Source organism: Nyctereutes procyonoides, unplaced genomic scaffold, assembly GCF_905146905.1.
Source record: "Nyctereutes procyonoides isolate TBG_1078 unplaced genomic scaffold, NYPRO_anot_genome, whole genome shotgun sequence".
In the NCBI taxonomy this organism is placed as follows: Eukaryota; Metazoa; Chordata; class Mammalia; order Carnivora; family Canidae; genus Nyctereutes; species Nyctereutes procyonoides.
In genome coordinates, this window is record NW_026575042.1 from 28438673 (window position 1) to 28458705 (window position 20033).

Sequence of the window (20033 nt, forward strand, 5' to 3'; positions counted from 1 at the left end):
GAGTCATGCACTCTGTTTTTTGTAGGATGCATGCTTACCCAAACTTGATGCTAGGCCTTTTTACCTTTTCTAAATTCCTTTTGGGTAGGAGGTGGAGTCCCTCTATAGATAACCAAACAGAACGAATTTGAATAATCAACTAACAGTAATCAACACAGGTGCAATTAATGTTAATGTTAACATAACCACAACTGGGAAGGCTCCAATGAACTTCTTCCTTTTTCTTACAGCACTCCCTTTTAGTTCAGTTTGATTCAAATACCCCTGCCATATTCAAAATAGGACAGTATTCCATTACATTAGCTTTTTCATAACCATTAACAAATTATAGGGAAAAAAACACTGACAGAGTCTGCTTATACATTCTGAAACTTTGTGGTGCTCACTCAAAGCAGTCAACCAGTGTGGTCTCTTTAGGTGTTACTAAGAATACAATTATTAAACTTAACAATTAAGCTTATGGATCAGAAGATATAATATGTGTACATGGTAGTTTTCTGTTGTTGCACAACAAATTGCCACAAACTCAGTGGACTAAAACAACACACATTTTTGTACCTCAATTCCTATGGGTCAGGAGTCTATGCACAGCTTCATTAGGTCCCTTGCTCAGGATCTCACAAGCCTGCATAGAAGGTGTTAGGTGAGGCTGTGGTCACATACGGAAGCTCAACTGGGGAAGAATCCACCTCCAATCAATGCTGGCAGAGTTATTTATTTGTGGTTGTTGAGGCACAGGGCCCTGGCTTCTTGCTGCCTATTGACTGAAGGATGCCCTCAACTCCCAGAGGCTGCCTCAAGATCCTGGCCACATGTGCTTTCTACCATGGCCATTTACTTCATTAAGCCAACAAGAAGAGTCTCTAGAGCAAGTCTGCTGGCAAGACAAGGCTTACATAACATGCTGTAATCGCGACAGTGATGTCTTATTACCTTCACCATATCCTATTGGTTAGAAGCAAATCTCGGTTCACATTTTTACTCAAGGGGAGAAGATTATACAAGATTATACATGACTGAACACCTTTAGGCAAGGAGACTTAAATCGTGGAGGGCCAATTTAGACTCTATCTGCACAGTAAGTACTCAATTACTAAATAGTAAGATCTTCTGAAAGGATATATATTCCTTTCAAGGAGTTAAGTAAGAACACCTGATTGCCATGGATCCAAGCAGCAATGACTATTCTGTAATGCTCTCCTATACCTTGTGACCTGTATTTCTACAGCCTAACTTGGAAAGGATCCACCTTCTCAGGCATTGGTACCTGCAAAGCTGGAGCAGCAGCAACCAAACCATCCTTCGGAGGGCATCTCAGCAAACATGAGATTCCCATGGAGAAGGACCAGAGAGGCTTCCCTACTCTTTGCACTTGAAAATGAACACGTAGCAGAAGCCTTTCTATAAAAACCAAACTCTATTTTTATCTGAGCAGAAAAACAAAACAATCAAACAAAAAGAGCAAAGTCTTCTGTTGGTTTGTAATATAGACTTATTATGGCATTAACTTATTTTATTTTTACCTATTTTTTCCAAAATTTTTTTCTCATCTTTTCATGGAAATTTTCCATACAAGAGCTTCACAACTACTTTATATGAGCCAGCTCCAACCTTGTTTTATCCTTGAAAACATCCTCAAGTGCCAAGTAAACCAACAATCTGAAGGAAGGAAAGACTCTAGCCCCAACAATATCAAGATTGCTAATTGAAAAGACTTGACTGGCTGCAAGTGCCTGAGATTTCTGGGGCTTGCCATTATGTGGTTGTGCTTCAGTGCCCTGAAATAATGGCACTTTAATCTCAGGTCCACCCATCACTGTCTCAAAGTTGGGGGGGGGGAGCTAAAGATATAAAATACTGAGGAAAGGTGAGAGTTCTGCCTCATTACCCATAAAAAACGGTTTTATTTCAACACTGCAATATAATTCTTTTTCCTTCTGGTACTAAGAGTTATTTAGTCTTATGCACTCAAACTTCTACTTCATGACTTACTATGAGAAAATCTAATTTTGCTTTGAAATTCTAGTTTTGGGGAAATTGTTTTCTCTGTAAATAATGGGATTTTTTTTTCTCCTTCTGAAATGCACTTATTGTCTATAATGGAGACTCGACAGTGTTCTGGTGTTCTGCAGAGGGAAATGCACATGGGCAGGAGCATATAGTCCAGGATGTATTAGTCTGAATAGGAAACATCCTGAGGTGTATCCTGGGTCAGATATGAGATAATTAGATACTATTATATGCATACATTTGTGTTTGACACCTTTGTAACAGTTGGCACAATTGACAACCTTCTTCTAAAACAAAGAACAAACAAAAAAATCTATTTTATTCTGGAACACTATACATCGTTTATCCCATCCTGTTGCACTTAATGGTACTCTCTTTTTAAAAATCTGCCTATAGGGGCGCCTGGGCGATTGAGTTGGTTAAGTGTCTGCCTTTGGCTCAGGTCATGATCTCAAGGTCCTGGGATGGAGCCTCACATCAGGCTCCCTGCTCAGTGGGGAGTCTGCTTCTCCCTCTCTCTCTGCCCCTTCCCCTTGTATGTGCCCTCAAATAAATAAATAAAATATTTAAAAATAATAAATAAATAAAATCTACCTCTAACCCCTTAAATTTTTTACAGGTTGTATCTACGGTCTTTACCAGTACTTAAATCATGGCTTTGCTATATACAAGCCATGCAAACCAGCCCATAGGCTTAAAATCAGTGAGCCTCAAGTGCCCCACCTACAAGATGAGGCTAATGACATTATCCACTTAATTGTGTTGTGATGTGCTTAGCTGATGAAAGTCCCCTGGTATTCTCTTGTTTTCACCTGTTATCACCCTCAGAGACTTCAGAGACTTGAGGGGGCAGAAGGAGGTGGAGCTTGTAGCTTTAACTGCATGTGGATAATGCCCAAACTGAAATATTTGACCTTATCTCACCTGGGCACTACCTTTTTATTTTGAACTTCACGGCGGGCATTGTTCTTTGACAGTTCGACTGCCCTTCAACTACAGTGTGCCTGAAATTAACCTTATCATCCTATTCTCCCTGAAAAAAAGACTCTGAGAACATTTGGCAATTCCTCAAAAAGTTAAACAGAGTTACTGTATGATCCATTAGTTCCACCTCTGGGTATATATCTAAAAGAACTGAAAACATATATCCAATCAAAAACTTGTACATGCATGTTCATAGGAGTATTATTCATAATTGAGAAACAGCCTAAATGCCCATCAACTGATGAATGGATGAATGAAATGAGATTTATCTATATAGTGAAATAATATTCAGCCATATAAAGGAATGGAATGCTGGTACATCGTACAACATTGATGAAAAGATGCTAAGTGAAAGAATCCAGACATAGTGTCCATGTATTATATGATTCCATTTATCTGAAAAATCTGGAATAAGCAAACCCACAAAGGCAGAGAGTAGATTAGTAGTTATCAGGACCTATAGGGAATAGAAAAATTAGGAAGTGATAGATAATGGGTGCAAGCTTTCTTTTTGGGGTGATGGAAGCATTCTGGAATGAGATAGTGCTGGTGGTTGCAGAACATTGGAAGAAGCTAAAAACAACTGAAATGTACACTCTAAGAACATTGAAATAATGAATTTTATGCAGCATGAATTTTATCTCAATTTTAAAAGCAACCTCTGTGGACAGAGCAATGAAGGAAAGGGGAATTGAGCCAGAGACACAGAGGGGGATCTTTGATCTCTAGCAACTCAAGGCACTCATTAACAACCACCAGTACAAAGTCTTGAGGGGATGTCACTGTAATTACTTCTGAGCAGAATTTAGAATCTGACCCCCCAAGGCTCAACCAAGTGGGTCATTTATGCGGCTTTGCTGAAATATATTCAAATCCAGACCTAAAGACCAAAAATGGGGATGGAAACGGAAGGGTGAAAATAGCCAAAGGAAGCGCTTGAAATGGAAAATTCCCAAGGGGACTCATTTATTATATCCTTTATTGCCAGGTTCAACTGGAAGGGCAATAAGTTATCTGTTCTGAATACATTTACTATTTCCAATGTATTTTCTGTTTACATCATTCTCTTTCTCCCTGCTTTTTCCTCCTTAATCAAAAGTTTGACCATCAAGACAAAAAGTTCTGGAACTTCACAATATTTTACAAATAAAGCAAAATCTAGTCCTTATAAGAACTCAGCTTGAAATCCATTTCTTTGAAGGTAACCCGTCATATGACCTGATTAAAGGTGGTGAGAAGATTTTGGGGAGTTTTCAAGACATGCTGTACTGCTTATCACCAAAATTTTATTATATTAATCTTCTGACTTTGGAAAAGTTCCCAGGAAAAAGACCTAGGAGAAAAACATTCCCAAATCGCCCCCTCAGACTATGGAACAGATCTTAATAGCTACTAAGTGAAGGAGTCCATGTGTTCCCACAGATGGCTGTTGAAAAATGAATCATGTTTATCAATTTGAGAAAACAGAAAGAAAAGAACAAGGAGTATAGAACCTCGCAATTTAGCCAGGCCTCATTCAGAGTCTCATGAATGGCCAAAGTCAAATAATCTGGAGTTAGTTTGCTCCTCTCATGTTCTTCTCTTTCCACCTGCAACCGTGTTTCCAAAAGCCACAGCACTCTGATCCTCAGCTGTCCACCTCACAGTCTGAAAATTATTAGGAAAAGCTGATGCATCCTACTCAGTTGTATTAATTTACAAGGGCTGCTATAACAAAGTACCACAAACTGAGTGGTTTAAACAATAGGAATGTATTATCTCATGTTCCAGAGACTGAAAGTCCACAATCAAGGTGTCAGCAGAGTTGATTTGTCCTAAGGGCTGTGAGGGCAGGGTTTATTCCAGGCCTTTCTCCCTGGCTTATATATGGCCATCTTCTCCCTGTGTCTCTCTGCAGCATCTCCTCTCTCTTTGTGTCCAAACTTATCTTTTTTATAAGAACGCTCATTATAATGATTATAGGCTACCCTAATGATCACGTTTTAACTTGATTACCTGTGTAAAGATCCTATCTCCAAAAAAGGTCACACTCTGAGGCACCAAAGGTTAGTACTCCAATAAATCTTTTTGTGAAGGACACAATTCAACTCATAACACTGGCCTAGGACACTTAAGGAAGACCTGAGGAAGAGGCCCTTTCTCTTACCATCTAGGTAATCTTGGAGTTTGACCTAGGGAAGTTCGCTTCTGGGTCAACCAGGAATGACTGGGACCCGGAGGTTGTTCAAGAAGAGCCTGCCGAGAACAGGGAATAAAAAGATGTGTGGAAATTAGCAGGAGTCTTGAGGACAAAGCTGCAATCAGAGGACCTGGAGTCTAGCCAAACTGACTAAGATAGGGAAAGAATAGAGTCTAGCATACATCGTAAATGCTCAGCAAGAATCTGTCAAAGAGAAAAGAAATGCAGAAGACCAAGCTGGGCACAAATACAAGACAATTCAAGGTGGAATTATATCAGCTAGGAAGTCTCAGATGTAAACAACAGAAATGGACTCCAGCTTAAAGAGAAAACAAATTCATTATGAGAATATTGGGAATCCAAGGAAACATTTAGGGGAGAATAATAGGTTCACTATCTTGCTTGTGGTGCTGGTTTTATGGATATACACATATGGCAACATTTATCAAGTTGTGCACTTTAATATGCATTTTATTGTAGGTCAGTTGAACCTCGATAAGATGATTTTTTTTCAAAAAGGACATTAAAAAGTTCTGGACACTGATACTGGGAGTATAAATTTGTATAGTCACTTTGGAAAACATTTTGGCCTTGGCTATGAAAACTCAGCAAATGCATAGCCTATGACCTATCATTTCCACTCCTAAGTAACCACCCAATGGAAATGCACCCAAATCTTCACCAAAAACACATAAAACAATGTTCATAGCAGCACTTTTCATATTAAAAATTCAAACTAAGTGCCCATCAACACTGTAATGGTAAAAAAACAAAACAAAACAAAACAAAAAAAACACTGTAATGGTAGTCAGAAAAGATTAACTCTGAAAGCCTGGATTTCTCAACTGCTGTACATTCCCAAGTCTTCAGCACTTGCCTTTGGCTTAGCTCCTAAGAGAAGATCTCTGAGCTTTTGTGATATCCTGCCTGAAAAGAGTGTCACTGTATGCCTAAAGCTATGGGCTATGCCAGTTAGTTTAAGCTAACAATGTGATTTATGTGAATATCTATTTTTATATGCTTGAGCCTTTAAGCCACAATTTATCATTTTGACCTGTGCGGGGGTAGATACTGAGTAGCTAAGGTCAGCAGTGGGGACACTACATGCCTTCATGACTGGCCTCAAAGAGCAACAAACTCTGGACACCAAGGGTTGGATGAGCTTCCCTGATTGGAAACTACCTTTTATATATTGTCATACACACTTGTGGAAAAATTAAGTGCTGTCCATGTGACTCCACCAGGAGATGACAACTAGAAGCTTGCGCCTGGTTTCATCTAGACTCAGTTCTTTTTTTTTTTTTTCACACTACAATAGTTAATTTTATTTGTTCAAGGCTCATATTGCAAGCATTAAACCAAGCATGGGGTTTGATTCTGTGAGCCCAGATTGACATATTTAGGAAGATAAAAGCAAACTGTGATCCATGTATATGGGTGAAAACTAAAGGCTCACAGTTAATCACATCATAGTTTTAAATTTCTACAGCCTAGAAGCTGGAAGTCATAGATCTTTTAGGTCTTTCTGGATGTCCCACAAGGTATCTGCACTTTTCTTGAGCTGGGCAACCTCATCATTCTTCCACTTCTGGTTGATCACACTGGTTAAGCCCTGAGCGTTCAGGATACACAGAAGACTCAGGAAGACTTCGTTCTCAATACCAGACATGCCCTTCACTATTGCTGACACTGGATGAATCCTGGAGAGATTTTTACATGGATTCAATGAGATCAGCCATACTTAATCCAATAGCCCAGTTGATATATCCTTTTAGCTTGATGACTTCATGGGCACTTTCAACCACCATCTTATGCACTTCCTTCCAATTTTCACTGTCGTGGTCTGCCCCCATTTCTGGATTCAGTTCCTGAAGAGAAACACCTGCCACATTCACTCTACTCCACACAGCCACACTTGAGTCGCCATGTTCTCCCAAAATTCATCCATGGCAGCTGCTGGGATGAATGCCAAGTTTTTCAGCCATAAGATAGCAAAATCTAGCAGAATCCAGAATACACTCACTTCCAATCACACGGTGCTTGGGTAGTCCACTTAGTTTCCAGGTAACATATATAAGAATATCCACTGGGTTGGAAACCACAATTATGACACAATCAGGACTGTACTTGACTAGCTGAGGAATAATGAATTTGAAGACATTAACATTCCTTTGCACCAGATTGAGGCGGCTCTCTCCCTCCTGCTACGCCTGCAGTCACCACCACAATCTTAGAATTGGCAGTCACAGAGTAATCTTTATCTGCCACAATTTTAGGTGTCTAAAGAAATAAGCTCCCATGCTGTAGATCCATAATTTCTCCTTTGAGTTTATCTTCTAAAACATCCACAAAGGCAAGTTCATCAGCCAGAGACTTTTCCAGAATGCTGATGGCACATGCCATACCAACTTGTCCAACACCCACTACAGTGATCTTATTGTTTGGGATCACTGCCTCTTCTTCTGCAACTGGTGCAATCAGTTTTTCATTAAGAGTTGCCATTTTGCCCTGAGACAACTGGCTGTAAGAGTCGTGCCAAGAAGACAATGTTAGCTGCGTGTATCTCCTCCGCCGCAGGATTTGCCTGGACTCAGTTCTGTCTATCTTTTCCCTTGGCTGATTTCAATCAGGTGTAACCATAACACCCCTGTTAGTTTAATAGCTTTTCTGAGTTCTGTGAGTCTTTCTAGCAAATCCCTGAACGTGAGGGTGGTCTTGGGGACCCCTGGTACAAATGGATAAATATATTGCAGTGTAATTACAAAATGCAATGCTTTACTATTCCAATAAGAACAGGCAACAACTATACCCAAACAATAAGGATGAATCTCACAAACATAATGTTGGACGTAAACAAGAGAATATGTGGGCAGATTTGACTTGTATAAAGTGAAAAAACCAAAAAAAAAAAACAAAAAAAGGCACAACTAATTCTTGATGCTGAATCATGATTATGATTGTCTTAGATGGCAGAGAGTAGAAACTTGGAGGGGGAAATGAGGAAGCTTCTAAGACATTATTAATATTCTGTTTCTTGATCTGGATACCAGTTATAAACATGTGTTCAGTTCATGAAAAATCAGTTTATGAAAAATCATCACTTCCATGATATATAAACATACACATAAACTTATATATAAGTATACACACATATGTACATTATACTTTAATAGTAGGAATGTTGAAGAATATTGGATGGCATGCAGCATCTCTAGAAAAGCTAGACAACCAGGCACAGGCTACAGAGCTGGAAAAAAGCTCAAAATCTCACCATGCAATAGATCCAGCAAAGACCCCACTGCTATACTGCTAGGTACCAGAGGGCCATCTGCTAGGCCATTGTTACTATGGCCACTAGGAATGTTGTCCCTGAAGAATGGAGGTAACTGCTCTTACTGCTACTGCTTCTTCCTATCCCTAGAAGGAACTCAGTGTGGTCTCTGCTTCTTCCCTGTACCGGATTCTTTAAAGTATAGAAAAAGTGTGGGTATAGGTCATGGTCATGGACTAGGGCTAGGTCATGGGCTTTCATCCTAGCAGCAAGGACATTAGAAAAAAGGAGTCCAGCATTTTGCAGTTTCTGTGTTAGGAAACAAGCTCTGCCTCATTAGAATGAAGTACAGATGCTGGATAGTAAAAAAAAAATGAGAAATGTCCACTAAAGTTATTTTGCATCTGGAGATCTAAACCAAGATAAAAAAATGTTTATTTAGCCCCAACTATATGTCAGACTAAGGTAGAAGCCTTTATATATGTAAGAACACTTGATCTGTGTTTTCACAAGTGCTCTGTGATAGATCCCAGATAGACCTGAGAAATCTTCGATCTTCCTTGAGCCAAGTAATGATCTGCAAACTACCTGCAGCTGGGGGAAAAAAAAATCTAAAAGGATTAGAGAACACTACCTGGTGCTCACACAGGGCTAAAAGTAGTGTGTTCACAGGCCAGACAGGAAGGCTCATAAATCACAGGGCTATAGGTAGAAAACTCAGAATGATCTTGCCTCAGTAGCAGGAAATAAATAGCTCTGGTTAAAAATGGCTAAATCACAAAAGCAAGACCCCAAAAGATCAAACTATCCAACTAACTTAACATTCCAGAATAAAGCACAGAATATTTATGGGAAGACAAAGATATCCAGCATCTAACAAGGTAAACTTTACAATGTCTGGCATCCAAACAAAAATTACTAGGCAGACAAAGGAGTAGGGAAATATGACTCATGAGGAGAATAATCAATTAACTGAAGTTAACTTAGAACTGACATAGATGTTAGAATTAGAAGATGAGTGACATTAAAACAGTCATTATAACTGTATTCCATACATTTGAAGTGTTAAGTAGAGACATAAGAAATATAAAAACATAATAAAAGATCCAAGTAGAACTTCCAGACACAAAACTGTAATGACTGAGACAAAAATACACTAATAAATTAGTGACAAAATAAATACAAAACAAGCCAAAATAAAATTAGTGACAGATGAGACATGACTGAAGAAAAGATTAGTGAATTGAAGACATAGCAATAGGAGGTTTTCAAAGTGAAACATGGAGAGAAAAAAGAAAACAGAAAAGGGGAGTCACTGCACTGTGGGACAACTCAAATGGCCTAATATGTATGTTACTGAAGTCTCTAAAAGTGAGAGGGAGAAGAGGCATTTGAGGAAATAATGGACCAAAAAAAATCTCCAAACTATGAAAACTATATGCCCACAGACCAAAGCTCAGTGAACAATAAGCACAAGAAACATGAATTAGCAACACCATGACATATCATCAAGTTGTGTTTAACAGTGACAAAAAGAAAATTTTTAAATGATTTGGAGGGGCAGAAGAGTCGCTGGGTAGATCTAGGACCATGTTCTGAAAATTACACGTTTTTATCATCTTTTCAGAACTTTTCAAAGGCACACACTCTAGAAAGGTAAGATTAGAAGGGAAAGAGCCAGGAAGCAAAGGGACAAGTTAGGAGGGTTCTGCAGTAGCCTGGTGGATCTGAACGAGGGCTGTGAAATAGAGAGGGAAAGTAAGAGACATTCAGGAATTAAAATCAGCAATACTTGGAGAGTATTTATGAACCTAAAAAACAGTTCTTGCTGGCAACTGGTAGATGGTGAAGAATTCACTGAGCCAAGGGGGAAGACAAAGGTTTAATTTTAGAGATTCTGGGTTTGAGGTACATATGGGCTCTCCATTTAAACCTGGGAAAGAGGGCAGCCCTGTGGCTCAGCGGTTTAGCACTGCCTTTAGCCCAGGGCGTGATCCTGGAGACCTGGGATGGAGTCCTGTGTTGGGCTCCCTGCATGGAGCCTGCTTCTTTCTCTGCCTCTCTCTGTGTGTGTGTCTCTCACAAATAAATAAAATCTTTTAAAAAGTAAATAAAAATAAAAAATAAACCTGGGAAAGATGTCTGGCACACAGACACAGGTTTGGAAGTCACTAACCCATATTTTGAATGTCCCCAAGTCCTCCAGTCTTCTTGTGACACCCTTACCTTTCATATTCAATAAAATGACCTGAATTTCAATCCAATGCATGATGATGCCTAAAGTTCGGGTCCACCAAACTTCCTTAGCTCAAAGTTGAAAAGAGGCTGGGACCCAGAACCCTGAAGAGGGGGGGCACTAGCCAGCTGGTACTCACATCCAGACCCAAGGGCAGGCACTGGCTGGCTGTGCCGGTGCTTCTGAGCGGGATAATGGGGCAGATTCTGAGAATGTTGGAAAAACTGCAAGTTTTTTCACCTCTATTATAGAGATGGAATGCTGCTGCCAGGGGGCTGCTGCCGGGGTGAAGAAGTATTGCTGGTGTGAGTCTCAGAGCAGGAAGCAAAACTGAAATGGAAAAGGAGCAAGTCCCTTTTTATTCCTTCAAACTTGCAGTCACCCTCCATTGGCAAAGCCTAGCGAGGAACTGCTGGCAAAAGGGAATGTGGTCTGTAGAATCCCAGCCTCACTGAGCACAGAACGATGTGTTTGGAGCCGAGACACAGGTACTTAATAACTGGCACAATCTGCCTGGGGGGAAAGGGTGTACTTTATTCCCTCTTTTCTTGTGGCTCTGATCAGGAACTGTGGTGCCAAGGAATGCCTGTGTTAAATCTTGCTTAGTGATCTCAGTATGGAAAACAGAAATATGGGATCCCTGGGTGGCGCAGTGGTTTAGCGCCTGCCTTTGGCCCAGGGCGCGATCCTGGAGACCCAGGATCGAATCCCACGTCGGGCTCCTGGTGCATGGAGCCTGCTTCTCCATCTGCCTGTGTCTCTGCCTCTCTCTCTCTCTCTGTCTCTCTGTGACTATCGTAAATAAATAAAAAATTTTAAAAAAATTAAAAAAAAAAACGAAAACAGAAATATGACTTCAGTCATAAGTGACATCTCTTCTGGAGACAAAGTGAAGTCTGCATGTCACAATAGGGAGAGAGAACCTAAGCTAGAATGAGATTAAAAAGCTGTTGTCCAGGAATCCCTGGGTGGTTCAGTGGTTTAGCGCCTGCCTTTGGCCAGGGTGTGATGCTGGAGTCCTGGGATCGAGTTCCACATTGGGTTCCCTGCATGGAGCCTGCTTCTCCCTCTGCCTGTGTCTCTGCCTATCTCTCTCTCTGTCTCTCATGAATAAATAAATAAAATCTTAAAAAAAAAAAAGCTGTTGTCCTTTAAAATTCTTTTAAAATGTGCACTTTAGTGCTTACATGTTTAAAATTAGCAAAATGAAAATCTTCATTCAGGTGTTATAGCCCATCTGATGTATAGTGGATTCCAAATGGTGGTCTCAGCATTACACCTGCCTTTACCAATAGCAAGAAACCCAGCCACCGCGGGGAGGAAACTTAGCAGCTCTGGCAACAGTTAAGCTGCCAAGTGAAGGCACCTGTTACAAGGCTGCCTCTTTGAAAAACAAAGGCGTAAGCGGCTAAAAAAGACAAAAGTATAAAATACAATGCAGATGGAAGTTGAGAACTGGGCACCTGCTGTTAAGAGGGGTGGGGAAAGTTCAGTTTTACATAAGATATGCCGGGTAGAAAGCCATCAAAAACACCTGAAAGAAAATTCTTGGGAAGGAGAAATTCTTGACAAGCTCATGGAAACTGACTTGTTTACAGATTTACAGCTACATGAAGAAAGGAGAATCAATGCATGCTGTCACTTTGAGCTCTTTTTACAATTCTGTGCAACAATAGCAATAACAGCATTTCTGTTGCTCTACCCACCTCTTGAACCTTATATTCCTTTTGAGCTTGACAAGCCTTACAGTTTAAGACATTGCTTTCCTCATGGAGCATCTTGGAATCATAGGATGTCAGGTCTAGACAGGACCTTGGAGCAAGAGCAATCATAAAGAGCTGAAAGGAATTCTGTAGCAATAAAGATTTTGTAACTGTAAACAAAGGCCTCTGGGGAAATAGAATTATATGTAAGTGTCTGAAAACTAATATTAAGGAAAGAAAGAAATGGTTTGGGATAGTTCAAGGAAATAACTCAAAAAAAAAAACCCAATTTTAAATAAAGCAACTGTAAATTAGGATGAGAATTACACTTTAATGCTGAAGCTAGAAAGTAATGGAGACTTTCTTCATTTTGATGAAATGTTTTACATCATTAAGTTATACCGAGATCTTTCATCCAGGAAACTTGAGCATTCATAAATAAATTCTGAGTAGGCAATTTTGTTCAAAATTTTATAGAGGCATGGATCCTCACTAGAAGAAAGATAAAACAATTTAGGTATAAGCAAGTATTGCCCAAGCCATTTTATTTGAGCACAACAATGTGCTAAAATCCTCAAGACCCTTAACCCTCTGTTTTCATCCTAAATCAATCCTAAATCAACGGGTTGAATGTTTGCGTGACCCACACACACACCAAAAACTCATATCTTGAAGCCCTAACCTCAAGACAGAACCTCTAAATTGATGGGGAACAGGGCTAGCTGAGTACAAAGCACAAGCCTGGGGCAGCCCATTGACAAGTCCTTGAAACAGGCAGAGAGACATTCCTCTACAGACTCAACTGCCCCGATGTTAATACTTTGCTAAGGGCAAAAGGCAATCTTAGCCCAACCCCCAGGATCCTGTAAGACTACTTTAACATATAAAAATTCCTTTATCTCTAACCCTTCCCCCCAAGATACATGTTGGCAATCATCCCCCATGTACATGGCACACCAATATACATCTGAAGGGTCTCATGACTCAGGTTTTATTAGATGGTAATAAGGTGACCTTTTCCCAACAACAGCTAGCCCCCTTAAGGTCCTGGAAACTTTGCTTCCAAAATTCCTTAGAGAGTACACTATTCCCAAATCCCTTCCAACTCCCAGGTATATAATCAGCTACCCCTCACAAGCCCTTCCTGCCCGATGACGGGTCCTGACTCCGTGCCTTAATAAAACCACCATTTTGCACCAAAGACGTCTCAAGAATTCTTTCTTGGTTCTCAGCTCTGGACCTCACCCCACCAAACCTCATCTATATTCCACAACTTCATCATTAGGAAGTAATTAAGGTTCAATGAGGCAATAAAGGTGGAGCCCTGGGATCTCTGGGTGGCTCAGTGATTTAGTGTCTGCCTTCCATCCGGGGCGTGATCCTGGAGTCCTGGTATCAAGTCCCACATCGGGCTCCCTACGGGGAGCCTGCTTCTCCCTCTGCCTATGCCTCTGCCTTTCTCTGTATCTCTCATGAATAAATAAATAAAATCTTAAAAAAAAAAAAGGTGGGACCCTAATCCAATAGGACTAGTGTTCTTTTAAAGAGAGACACTAGACCACCCTCAATCTCCCTCATTTCTCTCTTTCTTTCTGTCTTGAGTGTACCCACCAAGAAAAGACTGTGTGAGGACATATGAGAGGTGGCTGTTTACAAGCCAGGAAGAGAGCCCTTACCAGAAACCAACTTTGCTGGCACCTTGATCTTGGACTTTCCAGCCTCCAGAACCATGAAAAAAAAAAAAAGATGTTTGTTGTTTCAGCCACTCAGTCTGTGGTATTTTGTTATAGCAGCCAGAGCCCACTAAGATACGAAACAAATCTTCATATACATTGTTATACAAATCAGTGCATAAATTCTCCAGTGATGATGGAGAATTAGCATTTGTTAATTGTCTATGTGTTAATCTCTTTCACAAAAGTTGTTTCATTTTTTATCTTTAAATGAAACCTTTTTATGGCTTTGGCTCCATGCCCTGGGAAATGGTAGCATCAGGTAAACAGCTGTGATAGAGGTTGGTTTGAGCCCAGGAGTTACGTTAAGGACCAGGAGTATACAGGAAGAAAAAGGTGATTGTCATTAATTGGAAGCACAGGCTCTATGTGTCATGGAGATCCTAACCACGTATCTGTTACTTCAACCACAGTTAATCCAGACCTAAAATAGCTCACTAGTTACAGAACTTTAAATAGAAAGGATGACAACATAAAAGTTGATTGGTCTTTCAGCTTGTTCATTTCATAAGTACATATATGAGGTACCTATTGTGCATCAGGCATCCTGCTTGGAGATATAAAACAGCTATGGAGGTAGTCCTGTATAATGATTAAGAGTTGAAGTCACATAGAAATGGGCTGGAATTGTAAGAGGGCCATTTACATGCTAGGGAATTCTGCTGAAGGCAGGCCAGGGTAATAAGATACTAAGGGAGAGTGGGTTATGTTAAATTAACCCAACAGATATTCTTTTTTTTTTTAATTTTTTTTTAAATTTATTTATGATAGTCACAGAGAGAGAGAGAGAGAGAGGCAGAGACACAGGCAGAGGGAGAAGCTGGCTCCATGCACCGGGAGCCCGACGTGGGATTTGATCCCGGGTCTCCAGGATCGCACCCTGGGCCAAAGGCAGGCGCCAAACCGCTGCGCCACCCAGGGATCCCCCCCAACAGATATTCTTGCTAAAACTGCACTAAGCAGGGGATCCCTGGGTGGCTCAGCGGTTTAGCGCCTGCCTTTGGCCCAGGGCGCAATCCTGGAGTCCTGGGATTGAGTCCCGTGTCGGGCTCCTGGCAAGGAGCCTGCTTCTCCGTCTGCCTGTGTCTCTGCCTCTCTCTGTCTGTGTCTCTCATGAATAAATAAATTAAAAAAAAAAAAAAGACAAGACTCAGAGGAGCTGACTCCAGTTTGGTCAAGGAGACAGGAAACAATTTTATGAGAAGTGTTTCTTGGGAGAGACCCTTATAGTACTAATCTTCCCACACCTCATCACAGGAGATGGGTACAGTGTGTGTCACTTACTTTATGGAAACACTTTATGGAGAAGTTGGTAGGACTACACCTGAGAAAACAAGAGGGGATCGATGGCAGCAAGGTTGAACACTGCATCTAGTAAAAACAAAAACAAAAACACCTTGTTCTTCTTTGGTGGCAGGTCAAAGGTATTTCATTCTAACAACCCAGGGTTCTTGTAAAAGGGATCCTGCCCAGAAGGACAGTTGGTGAGGTGAGGAACCCATAGTAAAGGTGCTGAGTTGTACTAAAGACAGATGGGCAGGTGGAAACAAAACAGGGATCCTGGGAGTTGCCACTGAAGAGCCTCCCAAGAATGCTTGAATAGGAGTGCACAGCTCATGATTGCATTGTGGAGAGACAAAGAGCAGTGGGTTAAATGAGAAGTCCTGGAAGATGCTTTGGCACTCAAGAGCCTTAAGGGGTTATGCTGACACACCAAGCAGCGACAGCAGTGACAGGTAGGGGGCCAGAACAGGAACAAGGAAGGAAACACTACAGCAGCTGGCCAGGATTTGCTTGCGACAATGTGAGAGGCACATCTGAAAGCTCCCAGAAATACTTGAGTGGCTGTTTGCAGTAGCAGTAAGTCATGCTGGCCATGAACAGATGAAGCCATGAACCAGTGAAATTTGGGCTGTTATTGTTAGTATAACCAGTCTGGATCTAGAGGCCAACAAGATCTGGGAAAACTCAAGGTAGTTCATACCTAGCTGCTACACTACGTGTATAATCAGTCATTCATTCATTAAATAAAGATCTGTTGAGCAACTGTGAGGCACCTATGTAACAATGGACAAGACACAGTCATTGCTCTGAAGGAGGTTGGTGAGGAAGGAGCTACAGACAAGAAACAGGCACTCTTACAAAATTAAGTGGTAGGATCAAGTCATGTATGGAGCACGAAAGGAGTGTGAAGGAGCCCTGTCTTCATTCCTAGGCCATGGATCTCAAACTTTCATGTGCATTCAAATCACTTAGGGATCTTGTCAAAATGCAGATTATGATTTAAAAGATCCAGGATGAGGCCTGAGATTCTGCATTCCTAACCAAATCTCGTGACTTGTTGATGCTAATGCTGTTGTTCTGTGGACCACAGGAGAAGCAAGGCTCAAAAGAACATCTAACCAGTCTCAGATGCCTGGGTGGTTCAGTCCGTTAAGCGTCTGCTTTCAGCTCAGGTCATGATCCCAGAGTCCCAGGATTGAGTCTCACATCTGGCTCCTTGCGCCTAGGAGAGTCTGACTCTCCCTCTGCCCATCCCCTGCTCATGCACTCTTGCTCTCTCTCAAATAAACAAAATCTTAAAAAAAAAAAAAAAAGAATAACTAGCCAGTCTTGCAAAAAATAAATAAATGAATAATCCCATAAACCTCTGGTTTTGATACCTAAGGTTTAAGAATAAACACAAATTTATGTTCTGGTAATGATTACTCAGGTCATTGTACCTAATTATAATCTGAGTTGCACCAAAGTTAATGCTCTCTAGTGATCCAACTGATGGAAGACATATATCATGTCCATGTTGGATGGACCTTTCATATTTAAAAAACCTTTCATATTTAAAAAAAATCAGGGATAATAGAGTGAAAGAATATGACTATCCACATCATTGTGATAAATAATTTCTCTACCCCAAACTGCATGCATGTTATCTTTCTTTTAGATAACATGAGCTGCCACCTCCATCAGACTCTCACCCCCTCATTCTCAATAGAGGTTTTCACAGGAGGTGGTAATGAAGACTGAGTTACCCTATATGCCGCTGGCCTGGGCCTTTCCACTAGAACTTCAGACAAGTATTTAAGCATTATCTGAGGCACCATGTTCTCAAGCCACTGAGAACTTCCACCCACACAATGGAGTCAGAGAAATGGGAAAGGAACGTTGGATCACTTCTTGATCCCAAGAGCCATCTACCACCAAGGTAGCTTTGTCCAGTCACACATCTGCTTTCAATTACACCCTTACCTTTCAAACCAAGTATTAGAAGGGAACACACCAATCTGCCCACCCACTCCCACCCTCCATTCTCCTCGTTAGCCAAAGCTTCTTTACTTAAGGGGTGGGGGGAGGAGGTATGTTCCTCATCGCAAAAACCATATTTTTATTTTTCATAGAGAATTGTAGGTAGCACAACTACCAATTTGAAAGTTCCCTCAGGGGGATCCCTGGGTGGTGCAGCAGTTTAGCACCTACCTTTGGCCCAGGGCGCGATCCTGGAGACCCGGGATCGAGTCTCCCACATCGGGCTCCCAGTGCATGGAGCCTGCTTCTCCCTCTGCCTATGTCTCTGCCTCTCTCTCTGTGTGACTATCGTAAATAAATAAAAATTAAAAAAAAAAAAAAAAGAAAGTTCCCTCAGTGTTGAACCATTGCTCTCCATCCTTAGGAGAAAATACCTTAGTCTTTTCTTTCTGGGTTGGTGTTACTCCTCTCAGAGAGAGCAAAGCATGGCTGCTATGGGGAGGGTGGAAGGAAAATCATGGTCCTGAGGAGAAGGTGATACAGCTCCAAAGACCTGCCTTCTGACCCACCAGGAAGAGTGAGCTTGCTGGGGATTTTTATGTTTTTATTAAAGGACCAGTTTGCAGTAAACTCAAGATTGTATGAAAGGCGACAGAGTTAGTGGAGGACCCTGCCCAAATTGCAGATGAATAAATTATGCTTGGGGAGGGGTTTGCCGAAAATCTTGAAAATCGTGATCTTAGAGATTCTTGGCATGAGGGGCTAGCTGCCTGTTCCAAGAATCCTCCTTCCCCAGCTGCAGTGGAATAAGGTGTTAGTGGCAGAAGAGGGAGAGGGGGAGTGTTGTGTACAGCTGGCTGTGGTTTCTGGCCCTGAGCTTAAAAACACGGTTGTCTCCTTGAGGTAAGTTTACTTACAGTGCTGCTTCAGCTTGGTAAGAGGAACCGAGTGAGAATTTGAGAGCAATCTGATATCAAGACAAGATACTCCCAAGAAGACAGACCTTGGAGGCAGGTCCATCTGAAGCTTGATAACTGCAGGTGCTCCCTTATGGAAGAGTGGCTACAAAACAGATGAACTAAGGAAAAACTCCCAACTGCCGAGGAAGTGGATTTTAAAATGTGGACCTGATGGGAGCTCTCAAAGTGCTCCAGCAAACAGAGTATCCTGTCCTTCAAATTCCACCTGACAAATTGCTCCATAGTCATGTCCCTTACCTGACAGCACCCAAACCGATGTCCCTGGACCACCAGCATCAGCATCACCTGAGAAACTGATACAAATGCAAAATCTGTCTTCACTCCAAACCTACTGAATCTGAAACTGTGAGGGTGGGGCCAGTAATCTGTGCTTTAACAAGCCCTCCAGGTGATGCTGATGCATGTTCAAGTTTGTTTTTAAACTATGCAGAAAAACGTTTTCTTCCTAAGTGGAGGACAAGTGTCCCAGGGGTGCAGAGTTATTGTAAAGTTTGAGAAATCAATACTTGAATCCCGGAAATCAGGAGGCATAAAAGTTGTAGAGCTCACAGGGCAATTAGAAACACCAAAATTGTTGAATTGTAGCTGTCCTAGGAACACAAGGGGAGGTTTGAATGTGGATTTGGAGAAAGTAAAAAATCCGCCATATGCAGGTGTCAAGTAATTACTCCCTACATGGGGGAGCAGCAAGAAAATGCCATCATATCAAGTAGCACAAAAGATTTCATCAGGCAAAAGGTGGAATGTTGGTGCTGTATTAACTTGCTCCAAGGAGCTTTGGTTAATGCCTCCCTTTCCTCCTCTCCTGATTTCATTTAGAGCTGTCCTTGGGAGAGCAAGAAACTGAGCCAATATCCAGAGACCTAGAGGGATAAGAGTGATGTCTCAGTGGAATTCATAATAAAACATGGTTTCTGTTTTCTGGGCTAGCTGCTGCTCCATCATACTCACTGCTTGCCCTTCATTTTATCTCTGGGCTAGATTAATTCTCAGAGAATGGAGTCATTTTCCTGATAGAAACTCTCAGCACTGATTGAAAGGAGAAAGAGAAGGGGATTAGTGAGGTTTTTGTGTTTGTCCTAATGCACTTTAGAAACCTCCTTCAACTAAAAGGCATCCTGGAGACACACTTTTCTGGTTTCCTTTCCTGTTTCTCATACTGATTTGAATACTTGTGGTGTAAATAAACCCCATTCTTTTCTCTTTGTCTTTCCTCTTTCCTAACTAGGTGCCGGTATGTATTAATGCAATACCTGCTGTGTGCAGTGCACAGTGCTAGACGGCCTCACGAGCCCACATTTTCATCCCATCTTCTCCAACATTTGAAAAGAAGTAAATTGTAAAATAATCTTTTTCTTCATATCCATGTCACTATTTCTTCAGGCTTTAATTTTGCCCCTGTGTGTTGCTCTCCAAGTGAAGAAATTGGGGTTCCTATACCTTAAGCTATTTGTGAAAAAGCAGGTAATTTTTAGAAACCAAAGAGAACACACAAACATCCTTTCATGGTGGGGTTGCAGCCTGGATCCAGGGCTTTACTGGGTTTGTGGTTTCTGTTGGTTCTTTTTCTTGTCTTTTTAAGATTTTATTTATTTATTCATGAGAGACACAGGCAGAGGGAGAAGCAGGCTCCCCGTGGGGAGTCCAGTGCAGGACTCGATCCCAGGCCCTGGGATCACAACCTGAGTCAAAGG

At 41.3% G+C, this 20033-nt stretch overlaps 1 pseudogene; it reads right to left on the bottom strand.

The window, feature by feature from the left end:
• Window positions 1–6677: 6677 nt before the first annotated feature.
• LOC129507193 (L-lactate dehydrogenase B chain-like) lies at window positions 6678–7675 on the bottom strand (annotated as a pseudogene).
• Between the last annotated feature and the right edge of the window lie 12358 nt (window positions 7676–20033).